Raw genomic sequence first — 12115 nt, 5'->3', positions numbered from 1 at the left:
ATTTCTCATAGTAGTAGCGATTTGGAATATTCTTTCAAATGTTTCTTAATACTTTTCAATTCTTTTGAGAACTCTATATTTTTTTGACTATTTAATGGGGAAAAACTTTTGGTATTTATTTTTAATAGTTGCTTATATATGGCAGACTTTCCTCAGATATATTTGATTAAAAGATTTCTGCCCAGTTGACTGCTTCATTTCTTCTACTATTTTGTTCATGCAATTTTTTCTAGTTAATGTAAATGAATTTACTTATTTTATCTTTTATAATTGCCTTTTTTACTTAGTGTAGTTAAGAATTTATCCCTAATAGCAGTAGTATTGCATTCAGGAACATTTTGCTCTAATAAAAATTATTAAGGGTCACTAAGAACTTTCATTTATCATACAAGAAATTATGACTAATCAAATTAAAATATGCATTTAATAATTTATTTAAAACAGTAACTAGCTCACTAAATGTTAATATAATAAATAAAATTATATTTTATGAAAAATAATTATATTTTCTAAAAACAAGAAAAGAGAAGTATATGTCATCTTTAATGTTTGACTAAATAGAAGGCATCTGGATTCTCATATCTAGTTGGTCATTCAGTCTGTTGCAATGCATTATTTTGGTTGAAGAAGATCTAGTCTCAAACAGATATGTAGTTGGAAAATGGAGAAATATTTTAATAGGAAAATGATATCTCAACATTGATGATGATAAAGAGGAAAATAATTTTGACCTTGAAAACCCCCTGAAAATGTCTGGGGATCCCCTTCTGTCTCTAGAATATAATTTGAGAAGTGTTGGCTATCTTCTAAAATTTTTTTGGTATGAAATTGAATATTCAGTTCACACAGCAAGTTTTACTTCATTATGGCACATAGTACAAGTAGTTCATATTTTCTTCTATACTACTTGATAGTTTTTCTAAAAATTCTTGTCAAAGAGGTAGTAAGGCAATTTGTTTATCAATTTATTGTTTAATTTAGATGTAATCTGAACTTTCATTAAAAACATTTTTCATTTTCTAGGTTATTCCATTCTATTTTATAAAAATGGATTCAAATAATTTGGGTGACTATTGATTTATAACTTATTTTGTGTTCTAGAAGTCCTATTTCTGTTGCATTCCTACACTTTTCCCAATGATTCCACTTGACAGTCTACACCATTTTAGCCTTCATAATTTGCTTTAAGCCCCCTTCCAACCCTTAATTTTTTCTGTTACTTAAAGTAAGGATTCTCTCCTTTTTGTTGTCATATCTCCAAATGAATTTTGTTGTTTTTTTTTCTAGTTCTTTAAAATTTCCTTAGTAGTTAGATTGATATAACATTAATTCAGTAAATCATTTTAGTTATTTTCAATATTAAGTACTGAATTTCCTTCCAGTTCTTTGTCATCTTTTAAACCTTTTTGTTATGCTATTTATGAAAGTCTGTGCTTCGGTAAACTGAATCCCTAATATTTTATGTATTTCATAATTATTTTGAATGAGGTTCCTCTTTCTGTTGTTCCTTCATATATTTTGCTATTGTTACATAGGAATGCTACTGATCTTTGTGGGTTTATTTTGTATCTCATTGATTTATTATGGTTATTATTTCTCAATTAGTCCTGCTGATTCTTTAGAATTTTCTAAGTAAGCCATCATGTTACAGCAAATAGGTAAAGTATTAGCTTTCTTTTTCCAGTTTTAATCCTTTAATTTCTTTTTCCTTATTCCTATAACTAGCATTTCTAAGCTCATGTAAAAAAAAAAGAAAAAAAACAACAAGGAGCATCCTTGATTTATTTCTGTAATTACTGTGAAAATTGATAGTAGGTTTTTTTTTCCATTGTATGTAATTCTAACTTTTGGTTTTAGGTATATACTTTCATTATATTATAAATGTTCCTACTTTGCTATGCATTGTAGTGTTTTTAATAGCATAAATTACCATTGAATTTGCCAAGGCTTTTTCTGCATCTATTGATATCATGATGGTATGGATGTTTGTTTTTATTATACTTAAGTTATTTTTTTTTCTCCTAATGTTGAATCATCTTTATGTCACTGGTACAAATCCAATCTGATATTAGTAATTTTTTTTTTTTTACAAATTGCTTTAGTCTTTTGGCCAGGAAAATTTTAAAATTCATATATATATGCAAATATATATATACACACATTAATGAGTATTTATATAAAAAATCTTACAAAGCATAGCCATAGGGTGACCTTTTATAATATGATTTTAAAAATCCCTTTGCAAACAGCAATTCCATAATTTTCTTTCTTTCCTTTATCCTCCCCGTTTCAGATATTAGGATTATATTTAATATAAACTTAGTTTGATATAGTGTCTTCTTTCTCATTTTTCAGATAACTTCTGAGATTTTCTGATTTTATAGATCAGGTCCTCAGATTATTCATTGCTAGGCTTACACTCAACAACAGACATGCCATATTTTGTGCTTTTTGGGAGCAACCTGAAAGAACTCCTGCTCAATTCCATTCTATGACGAAGCAATACAGTCAAGCTTTGTTTTAGGTAGTCCATCAGTACCTTTATTTACATTTATAATTATGTCCTCTGTATAATTCTTGACATTATTTCATCCTTTCAAAAATTTTTTTTTGTTAAGTCACTAATACATAGTTGAATAATTTATTTTTTATTGCATGTTTCTCTCTACTCATTTAGCAGACTCCTTATGCGGAAGTCATGAACTGTGATTGGGGTTGTTTAAAAAGATATTCTGACTTGCTAGAACCTCACCAACTTACTAACCCTTTACATAGCCTTTGGAACCCTTGAGACACCTGTTTTCCATGTTGAAGCATAAGAACTAGAATTGGTTCACTTTCTCTTGTTGTGTCTTATAAATAACATTTGAGTCCTTTTGGGGGAAATGTAGGCGTAAATTTAGAAATGAATGATATAAGAGGCAGCTAGGTGGTGCAGTGAATAGAGCACCAACCCTGGAGTCAGGAGGACCTGGGTTGAGATTCAGCCTCAGACAATTAACACAAAAACTACTCATGTGACCTTGGGGAAGTCAGTTAACCCCAATTGCCTTCCAAAAAGCAAAAAGAATAAGAAGAAAAGATTTATATTTGGGGTGGCTAGGTGGTGCAGTGAGTAACAGTGCGCCACCCTGGAGTTGGGAGGACCTGGGATTGGTTCGGCCTCAGATACTTAACACCCACACACACACAAACTGGCTGAGTAACATTGGGCAAGTTACTTAACCCCAATTTCTTTAAAAAATTAAAAAAAGAAATGAATGATATGAAACTGCTCCTAAAATTCTTCTTAGTTCTTACTAGTAGTTTTAAAAATACCATTAAAAGTAATTCTTCATGAGTGAATAAGTGATTTTTATTTTCCTTAGCTACCAGTCCATTAATGTTTTACAACCTTGTAATTAAATGAAGAATTCCACTTCTAATTTGTTACAGTACTACTTTAAAGGCATATTAATAAAAGAATCAAGTGAATTCTGTATGCAATCACATCTGCTATAACTATAAAAATTCTGAGAAAGCTCATTTTTCTAAAGGACATTTTCATTTAGATAAAAGAAACCAGGGTATTCCATTACTTTCCTATGTGTCACTTTAAAGTTTTAAGTAAAGATGCCACAAAATAAGATTAATATGGAATAATCTTCTAATGGGTAGATCTATTATATTTTTCAGGCTAAAACATTTTTTTTTGCCAAAAAAAAAACACAAAGTGTTATCTCCCTAAAACTCAAGAACTGATGGAATTTTATTGACTCAAAGATATGATTTTTCTCCTGAAAATTGGTTTCTGACATATAATTTAGACATGTAAAATGTTTCGTTTTAAAAAATATATTTTATTTAATTACATATTTCCTAATTAATTTTAATTAACATTCATTTAAAAGATTGAGTTTTAAACTCTCCCCCTTCCTAGCACTATTCTCACCACTCTCAAAAACAAACATTATGAAATTGATTTTACACTTTAAGTCTTGGAAAATATATTTCCATATCACTCATATTGCAAAAGAAAATATACACACACAGAGAAAAAAACTAAAGAAAGTGAATAAAGTAGGCTTCAATATGCACTGACAGTTCATCAATTCTCTCTGGAGATGGATAGTATTTTTTGTTCATTATGAATTCTTTGGAACTATCATGGATTGTTTTCTTGGTGAAAGCACCTAAGTCTTTCACAGTTTGCCATCATGACAATATTGCTATTACTGTGTACGATGGTTCTGCCCATATCACTTTGCATCAGTTCATGTAAGTTTTCCTAAAACTATCCTACTCATCATTTCTTATTACACAATAATATTCCATCACAATCATATACAACAACTTTATCAGCCATTCCCCAAATGATGGGCATCCCTTCAGTTTCTAGTTCTTGGTGAGCACAAAAAGAACATGTGTGTGTGTGGGGGGGGTATATGCCTTATTTTTTCTTTAATCTCTTTTGGATGGACCTAGGAATGATATTATTGAGTCAAATGGTTTGTACAGTTTTGTAACCCTTTGATCACAGTTCAAAATTGTTCTATAGAATGGTAGTACCAATTCACAATTGCACCAAAAGTACGTTGGTATCCCTATTTTTTCAACCCCCCGCCAACATTTGTCATTTTCTTTTTCATGATAGCCAATCTTATATGTGGGAGGTAGTATCTCAGAGTTGTTTTAATTTGAATTTTCTTAATCAGTAGAAAGTGCCTTTTTTGATGTAACTATTGATAACTTTGATTCTTTCTTCTGGAAAGTAATGTACATGACCTTTAACCATTTACCAATTGTGTAATGTATCTTATTTTTTTTTTTAATAAATGTGGCTTAGTTCCCTATATATTTGAGAAATGAGGCCTTAGAGAAACTTGTTGTAATTTCACCCCTCCCCCCAGCTTCCTGTTTTCTTTCTAATTTTGGCTATATTTGTTTTCTTTATTAAAATCTTTTTGATTTAATATAATCAAAATTATCCATTTCACTTGTGAAATACTCTCCATTTCTTGTGTGGTTAAAAACTTTTACCTTATCCATAGATCTCACAGGTAAATTTTTTCCATGTTCTCCTAATTTGCTTATGATATTTGTATCTGCATATATTTGTATCATTTATCCATTTTGATGTTGTTTTGACATAATCTATGAGATGTTGGTCTTTGACTAGTATCTTCCAAATTGCTTTCAAGTTTTCTTGTCAAATAGTGAGTTCTTGCCTCCTAAAGCTTATATTTTAAGTGTATAAAATGCTAGATTGCTACAATCATTTATTACTTTGCATTGTATAATCAATCTATTCTTCTTATCTACCTCTCAGTTACTTAGACAATACCTGATTGTTTGATGATTAATTCTTTGGAAAAAATGTTTGATATCTGATACTTCTAGGCCACCTTCCTTCACACTGTTTACATTGATTCCCCTGATAGTTTTGACCTTTTTCCAGATGAATTTTTACTTCAGTAGCTCACTTGGCATGGCACAGAATTAATATTAGGTAGAATTGTCATGATAATTATATTGGCTTGGCCTGCCTTTAAGCAATTATTATTTCTACAATTGTTAGATTGATCTTTATTTGTGCAAAAAGTGTTTCATAATTGTGTTCATATAGTATATAGGTATGTTTTGGCAGATAGACTCCAAAGTGTTTTGTACTTTATAATTTATATGTCATTCACTCCCTGAGCCATAAAATTATGTAGTAATTTTCATTGGGATTTCTATTTCTATCTCTTCCTAGTGGGTTTTGTTGATAATATATAGAAATGCCAATTATCTGTGTGAGTTTATTTAATATATTAAAACTCTCATATCATCTAAAAAGAATGATAATTTGGTTTCCTCATTGCCTATTTTTTATTCTTTCAAATTCTTTTTGCTGTTTTATTGTTATACTTAGTATTTCTAAAACATTATTGAATAATAGTGATGATAATGGACATCCTTGCTTTGCCCCTAATCAAATGGGGAAGGTTTCTAGTTTAACATCATTGTAGATAATGTTTACTCTCTGCTTTAATTAGATATTACTTATCATTTAAAGAATATTCTTTTTATTCATATGCTTTATAATTATTTTTTGAAATAGAAATGGGTGTTGTATTTTGTCAAAACACTTTTGCTGCATCTTTTGAGATAATCATAATCTTTGTTATTAATATAGTCAAATATTCTTACAGTTTTAGTAATAGTGTACTAGCTGTGTATACCTGGCATAAATTCCACTTGGACATAGTATATTATTTTGTGATATACTGCTTTAATACTCTTGCTAATATTTTATTTGACATTTTTTTTGCTTTTATTTTTATTAGAGAAATTGTTTTCTTAAAGAAATAGTTTTCTTTGCCTTTTTTCTCCCTTGTTTATGTATAAAAATACATTTGTGATATGAAAGAAATTTGGGGGAATTCCTTTACCCATTTTTTCAAATAGTTTAAATAGTATGGGTATTAATAGTTCCTTTAATGTTTGGTAGAATAAACTTGTAGGGGTGGCCAGGTAGCACAGCTAGTAAGAGCACCAGCTCCAGTGTCAGGATGACCTGGGGATCAAATCCGGGCTCAGATACTTAGCACCACACCTGGAAATAACTCGCCATGTAACCTTGAGCAAGTTACTTAACCCCGATTGCTTTAAAAAAAAAAGAATTAACTTGTACATCCTTTTAGTGCTGAGGATTTTTTCTTAGGGAGTTCATTGATGGCTTGTGTAATTTCTTTATCTGAGATTAGCTTATTTAAATATTTTATTTCTTTTAATATCACAATTTAAAGTTTTGTAAATATTCCTCCATTTTATTTAGATAATCAATTTTACTGGCATATGATTTTTCAAAAGGATTCACAACAATTGCTAAAATTTCATCCTTGGTTCACTCAACTTTTTCATTTTTGAAAATAGTAATTTGGATTCCTTTTCTTAAATCAATAAGTATTTTATCTATTTTATTGTGTTCCCCAGAAAATGAGTATATCTTTTTATTATTCCTTTTATGCCTTGAATTTTATTAATATCTATTTTAATTTTATTACTAATGTTTTAATATTTATTTGGAATTTTACCTTGCAATTTTTCTAGTTTTTATAATTTCCTGCTTAATTAATTATCTCTTTTCTCTCCTTTATTGATGTACATATTTAGAGTTATAAATTTCTCCCTAAACACTGCTTGGCTATATCCCACAAATTTTATTATGTTTTCTTGTCATTTTATCCAATGAAATTATTTATTATTTTTGTGATTCCTTTTTTGACCCACTTACTCTTTTGTATTAGATTATAGAGTTTCCAATTTTTAATCTATGTCCATTAAAATTATATGGCTATTATTGAATGTCATTTTTATTGTATTGCAGCTGTTTATTTTAACATTGTGACTCTATTTCAAGTTTTTTTCTTATAAACAACATATTGTTGGATTCTTGTTTTTAATCCATTCTGTTATCCACTTCTGTCTTAAGGGTGATTTTATCCCATTCATATTTCCAATTATAATGACTAAATGTGTGTTTCCCTCCATCATATATTCTTCTGTTTATCTTTCTCTCTCTTTTTCCTGTCTCTCCTTTAAAGTATTTTTTTTTAGTTCTGATAACTGCCTCCCTTGATCTGCCCTCTCTTTTTTTTACTCCTGCCTCTTACATCTTCCCCCCCTAAATCACTGTTCAGTATGGTAGATTTCTATACTCAATTAAAATATATGTATATATTTCTATGTATAAAACAATATATGTATATATTTATTTACACATACATTCACATATACATATTCATACAGACACACATAAATACACAGATTCACACAGATATATGTGCATGATTTGTTATAATGCCACTGATTTTTTAAATTTTTTTAAAAAGCAAGGGTAGTAGTAATGATCTCAAAATAAAAGAGAAAATAGACATAATTAAGATATAAGCAGGGAAAGTGTGTGTGTGTGTGTGTGTGTGTAATTTCCCCTTCTTTGAACTAATTTAGATGAGAGTGAGGTTTGCACATTGCTTGTCCCTCCCTCTCATTTTTGCTTCCATTATTAAAGATTTTCTTTGTATGCCTCTTTTGTGTTAGATAATTTCCCCCATTCATTTCCTTTCCACCTTCTCTCATTGCATTTCAATTTCTCACCTCTTTTTTTTAGATCATCTCAGTATATTTATCCCACACCCATGCCCTCTGTCTATGTAGACTAATTCTAATTGCCCTCAAAATTATAAAATTCTTAGGAGTTCCATGCATCACCTTCCCAAATAAGAATTCAGTCAGTTTAAACTTAGTGATTCTTTTAAAATTCTTTTTCTTGTTAATGTTTTAATGATACTTTTTATTATTTTTTTCAATACTTTATTAACTTATGGTTTATATCATTCATTTCCACCAGATTTTTAGTTGCAAATTTTCTCCCCATTTTCCCCTACCCACTGCCCCAAAATAGCGGTCCCATAGGGTATCTGCTCCTCCAATCTTCTCTCTCCCATATCTTCTCCCATACCCCTTTTGACTTTTCCAGCAGGGCATGGTGGATCTCTATGCCCCAGTGCCTGTATATCTTATTTCACAATTACATGTAAAATAGTATTAATAATAGTATGTATATATACATATATATATTTAAACATTTGATTTTAAAACTTTGAATTTCAGATTCATTCCCTTCTTTCCTTGTCACCCACCCCTACTGGGAAGATAAGCAATTCAATATAGGTTATACATGTATAGCTAATGCAAAACATTACCATAGTAGATATTTTGTAAAAGACTGACTATATTTCCCTCCCTCCTATACCACCTCCCACTTGTTCTATTCTCTACTTCGATCCTGTCTTTTTTCAAAAGTGGGTGCTTCCAACTTCCCTCCCACCCAGGCTGCCTTCCCTTCTATCATCCCCCTCCTCTCATCCCCTTCCTCCCTACTCTCCTGTAGGGTAAGATACCCTATTTAGTGTGTATGTCATTCCCTCCCTGAGCCAAATTCAATGAGAATAAAGTTGACCCATTCCCTTTTGCCTTCCTGTTCTACCCCTCCATTGTGGCCATTTTCCCTTGCCTCTTCTATATGAGATAGTTTACCCCATTTTGTCTCTCCCCATCTCCTCTCATTATATTCACCTCTTATCTCTTAATTTCACCTTTTAAGTATCATTCCTTCCTATTCACTTGGTCCTGTGCCCTCTATCCCTCTATCTATGTATACCTGTAAACATATGCATACACATTTCACATATGTATTTGTATGCCCATATACCCTCCAATATAGACTATATATATATATTCCCTTCAACTATTTTCATACTGAGAAAAGTTTCATCAGTTAAAATCATCATTTTTTCCATGTAGGAATGTAAATAGTTCAACTTTCATAAGTTCCTTATGATTTCTTTTCCCTGTTCACCTTCTCAGGCTTCTCTTGCTTCTTGTATCTGAAAGTCAAATTTTCTATTCAACTCTGGTGTTTTCTTCAAGAATACTTGAAGTCCTCTATTCCACTGAATGACCTTATTTTCCCCTGAAACATGATACTCACTTTTGCTGGGTAGGTGACTCTTGGTTTTAATCCCTGCTCCTTTGACCTCAGGAATATCGTATTCCAAGCCTTTCGACCCCTCATTGTAGAAGCTGCCAGATCCTGTGTCATCCTGATCATGTTTCCACAATATTCAAATTGTTTCTTCCTGGCTGCTTGTAATATTCTCTCCTTGATTTGTGAATTCTGGAACCTGGGTATAATATTCCTAGAAGTTTTCTTTTTGGGATCTTTTTCAGGGGGTGATTGGTGGATTCTTTCAACCTCTATTTTGCCTTCTGGTTCTAAAGCATCAGGGCAGTTTTCCTTGAAAATTTCTTGGAGGCTGATTTCTAGGTCCTTTCTTTGATCATGGCTTTCAGGTAGTCCAATAAGTTTTAAATTATCTCTCCTGGATCTATTTTCCAGGTGAGTGCTTTTTCCAATGAGCTATTTCACATTACTTTCTATTCTTTCATTTGTTTGTATGTGTTTAACAGCATCTTGATTTTTCATAATGTCACTAGCTTCTATTTGCTCCAATCTAATTCTGAAGGAATGATTCTCCTCAGTGAACTTTTGAGATTTTTTTCCATCTGGTAAATTTAGCTTTTTAAGGCATTCTTCTCCTCATTGCCTTTTTGAGCCTCTTTTGCCTTTTGAGTTAAGTCTATTTTTTCTGGTGTTATTTTCCTGAGTCAGGCTGTTGACTGTTGACTCTCATTTCATAATTTTCTTGCATCATTCTCATTTTTCTTCCCAATTTTTCCTCCACTTCTCTTATCTGCTTCTTAGGGTCCTCTATGGCCTTTAACCAGCTCGTATTTTCCTTTGAAGCTTTTGGTGCAGGAGTTCTGACATCACTGTCTTCCTCCTGTTCCATGCTTTGATCCTTTTTGTCCCCAAAATAGGAGTCTAATGTTGGATTCTTCTGTTTGCTTTACTTCCTTTGCCTGATCATGTTGCCACTTAGTTGATTTTTGAGCTTTTTGCCCCAGTAGGACTCTGCTACCAGACAGGGGAGATTTGTGCCAAATGCTGGGGTTTTCTCAGCTGCTTAAGTGCCCTCTCTTAAGCCTCCACAAGCTCTGGCAAGCTGGTCACACACCCCAGGACCTCCACCCTAGACTGCAATCCAGATCCAAGCAGGTTAAAGCAAGAGTGATTATCCCTCAGACTGGTGGCTTGGTCCCCCTACAGTCTGCAGGCCAGGAGCTGAAGCTGTCATATGGCAGCGGCTGCACAGCAGCCCTGAGCATCTTCTCCCTCTAGGTGATAAAGGCCGATACACTCCCAACTACTGGATCCCAAAGTGCACACTGCACTGACCTCTCACTTTGTCTTTAGCATCTATGAGTTGATAATTATGGAAACCTCCAGAGCTGCTGGTGATCTGAAATCCCTCCAGCAGGTACCTGGTCAGTCCCACCCTGGGCTATAACCTCAGGTTTGCACCAGGCTGGGCTGGACTCCCAGAGTGCTGCACTGGCCAATTCCTTCCAGCCTGCCTGGCTGTCTTCATCAGGGGCCTAGATTCTCTGTGTCATTTTATGGGTTCCGTAGCTCCAAAGTTTGTTCAGAGTCCCCTTTTACATTAATCCATGGAGGTGGAAGCCAGAGCCCCATGGAAGTCTGGTTTCTACTCCGCCATCTTGAGTCCACCCCTTTTATGCTTCTTTTAAGTTTTATATTTGAAAGTCCAATTTTTTATTCATATCTGGTCTTTTCCTCAGGGAGATTTGAAAGTTTTTTATTTTATTAAACATCCTTTCTACACCCCATGAATTATGCTTAGTTTAGCTGGATATATCATCCTTGGTTGTAATCCTAGCTACTTTTCCTTCCTGATTATAAATTTTGTGTGATACTAATTATGGATCTATAGTATTTGAATTATTCTTGACTGCTTGCAAAATTTTCTCTTCGACCTTGGAGCTTTGGACCTTGGCTCTGTCTTTCCTGGGAGTTTTCATTTTGGGATTTCCTTCAGGAGATGAACAGTGGAGTCATTCAACTTCTGTTCTACCCTCTGGACCTAAGAGTTTGGAAAAAATACTGCTTTATAATTTCTTGAAAAATTGTTTCTAGCCCAATTTTTTTTATTATGGCTTCCAAGTAGTCCAATAATTTTTAAATTATCTCCCCTATATCTATTTTAGGTCTGTTTTTCTAATGGGATATTTCATTTTTTCCTCTATTGTCTCATGCATTTCACTTTTTTTTTGATGTCTCATGAAGTCATTAATTTCTACTTGCCCAATTCTACTTTTTGAGGAATTATTTTCTTTAGTGAACTTTTGTACCTCTTTTTCCATTTGACCATTTTTGCATTTTAAGTCATTCTTTTCTTTAATAAATTTTTTGCCTCTTACTCATTGGGCCATGTCTTTTTTTTAAAGTTATTTTCTTTATTTTTTTTCTGTATTCCTTATACTAGCTTGTTAATTCTCTTATCATAAAATTCTTACAAAACTCATTTCTTTTCCCATTTTTTCCATATACTCATATCTTTCTTTAACTCTTCTAGGAATTTTTGTTGATCTTATGTTCAATTAATATTCATTTTCATTAATAATACTTTTCTTTTTTTAGTTATTTTCATTTCTTTATTCTTTTTCT

This window comes from Petaurus breviceps, unplaced genomic scaffold (assembly GCF_028583685.1).
Source record: "Petaurus breviceps papuanus isolate PSGF00001 unplaced genomic scaffold, PetGlider_PUasm1.0 126, whole genome shotgun sequence".
Lineage (NCBI taxonomy): Eukaryota > Metazoa > Chordata > Mammalia > Diprotodontia > Petauridae > Petaurus > Petaurus breviceps.
Note: the sequence above shows the minus strand (reverse complement) of the source record.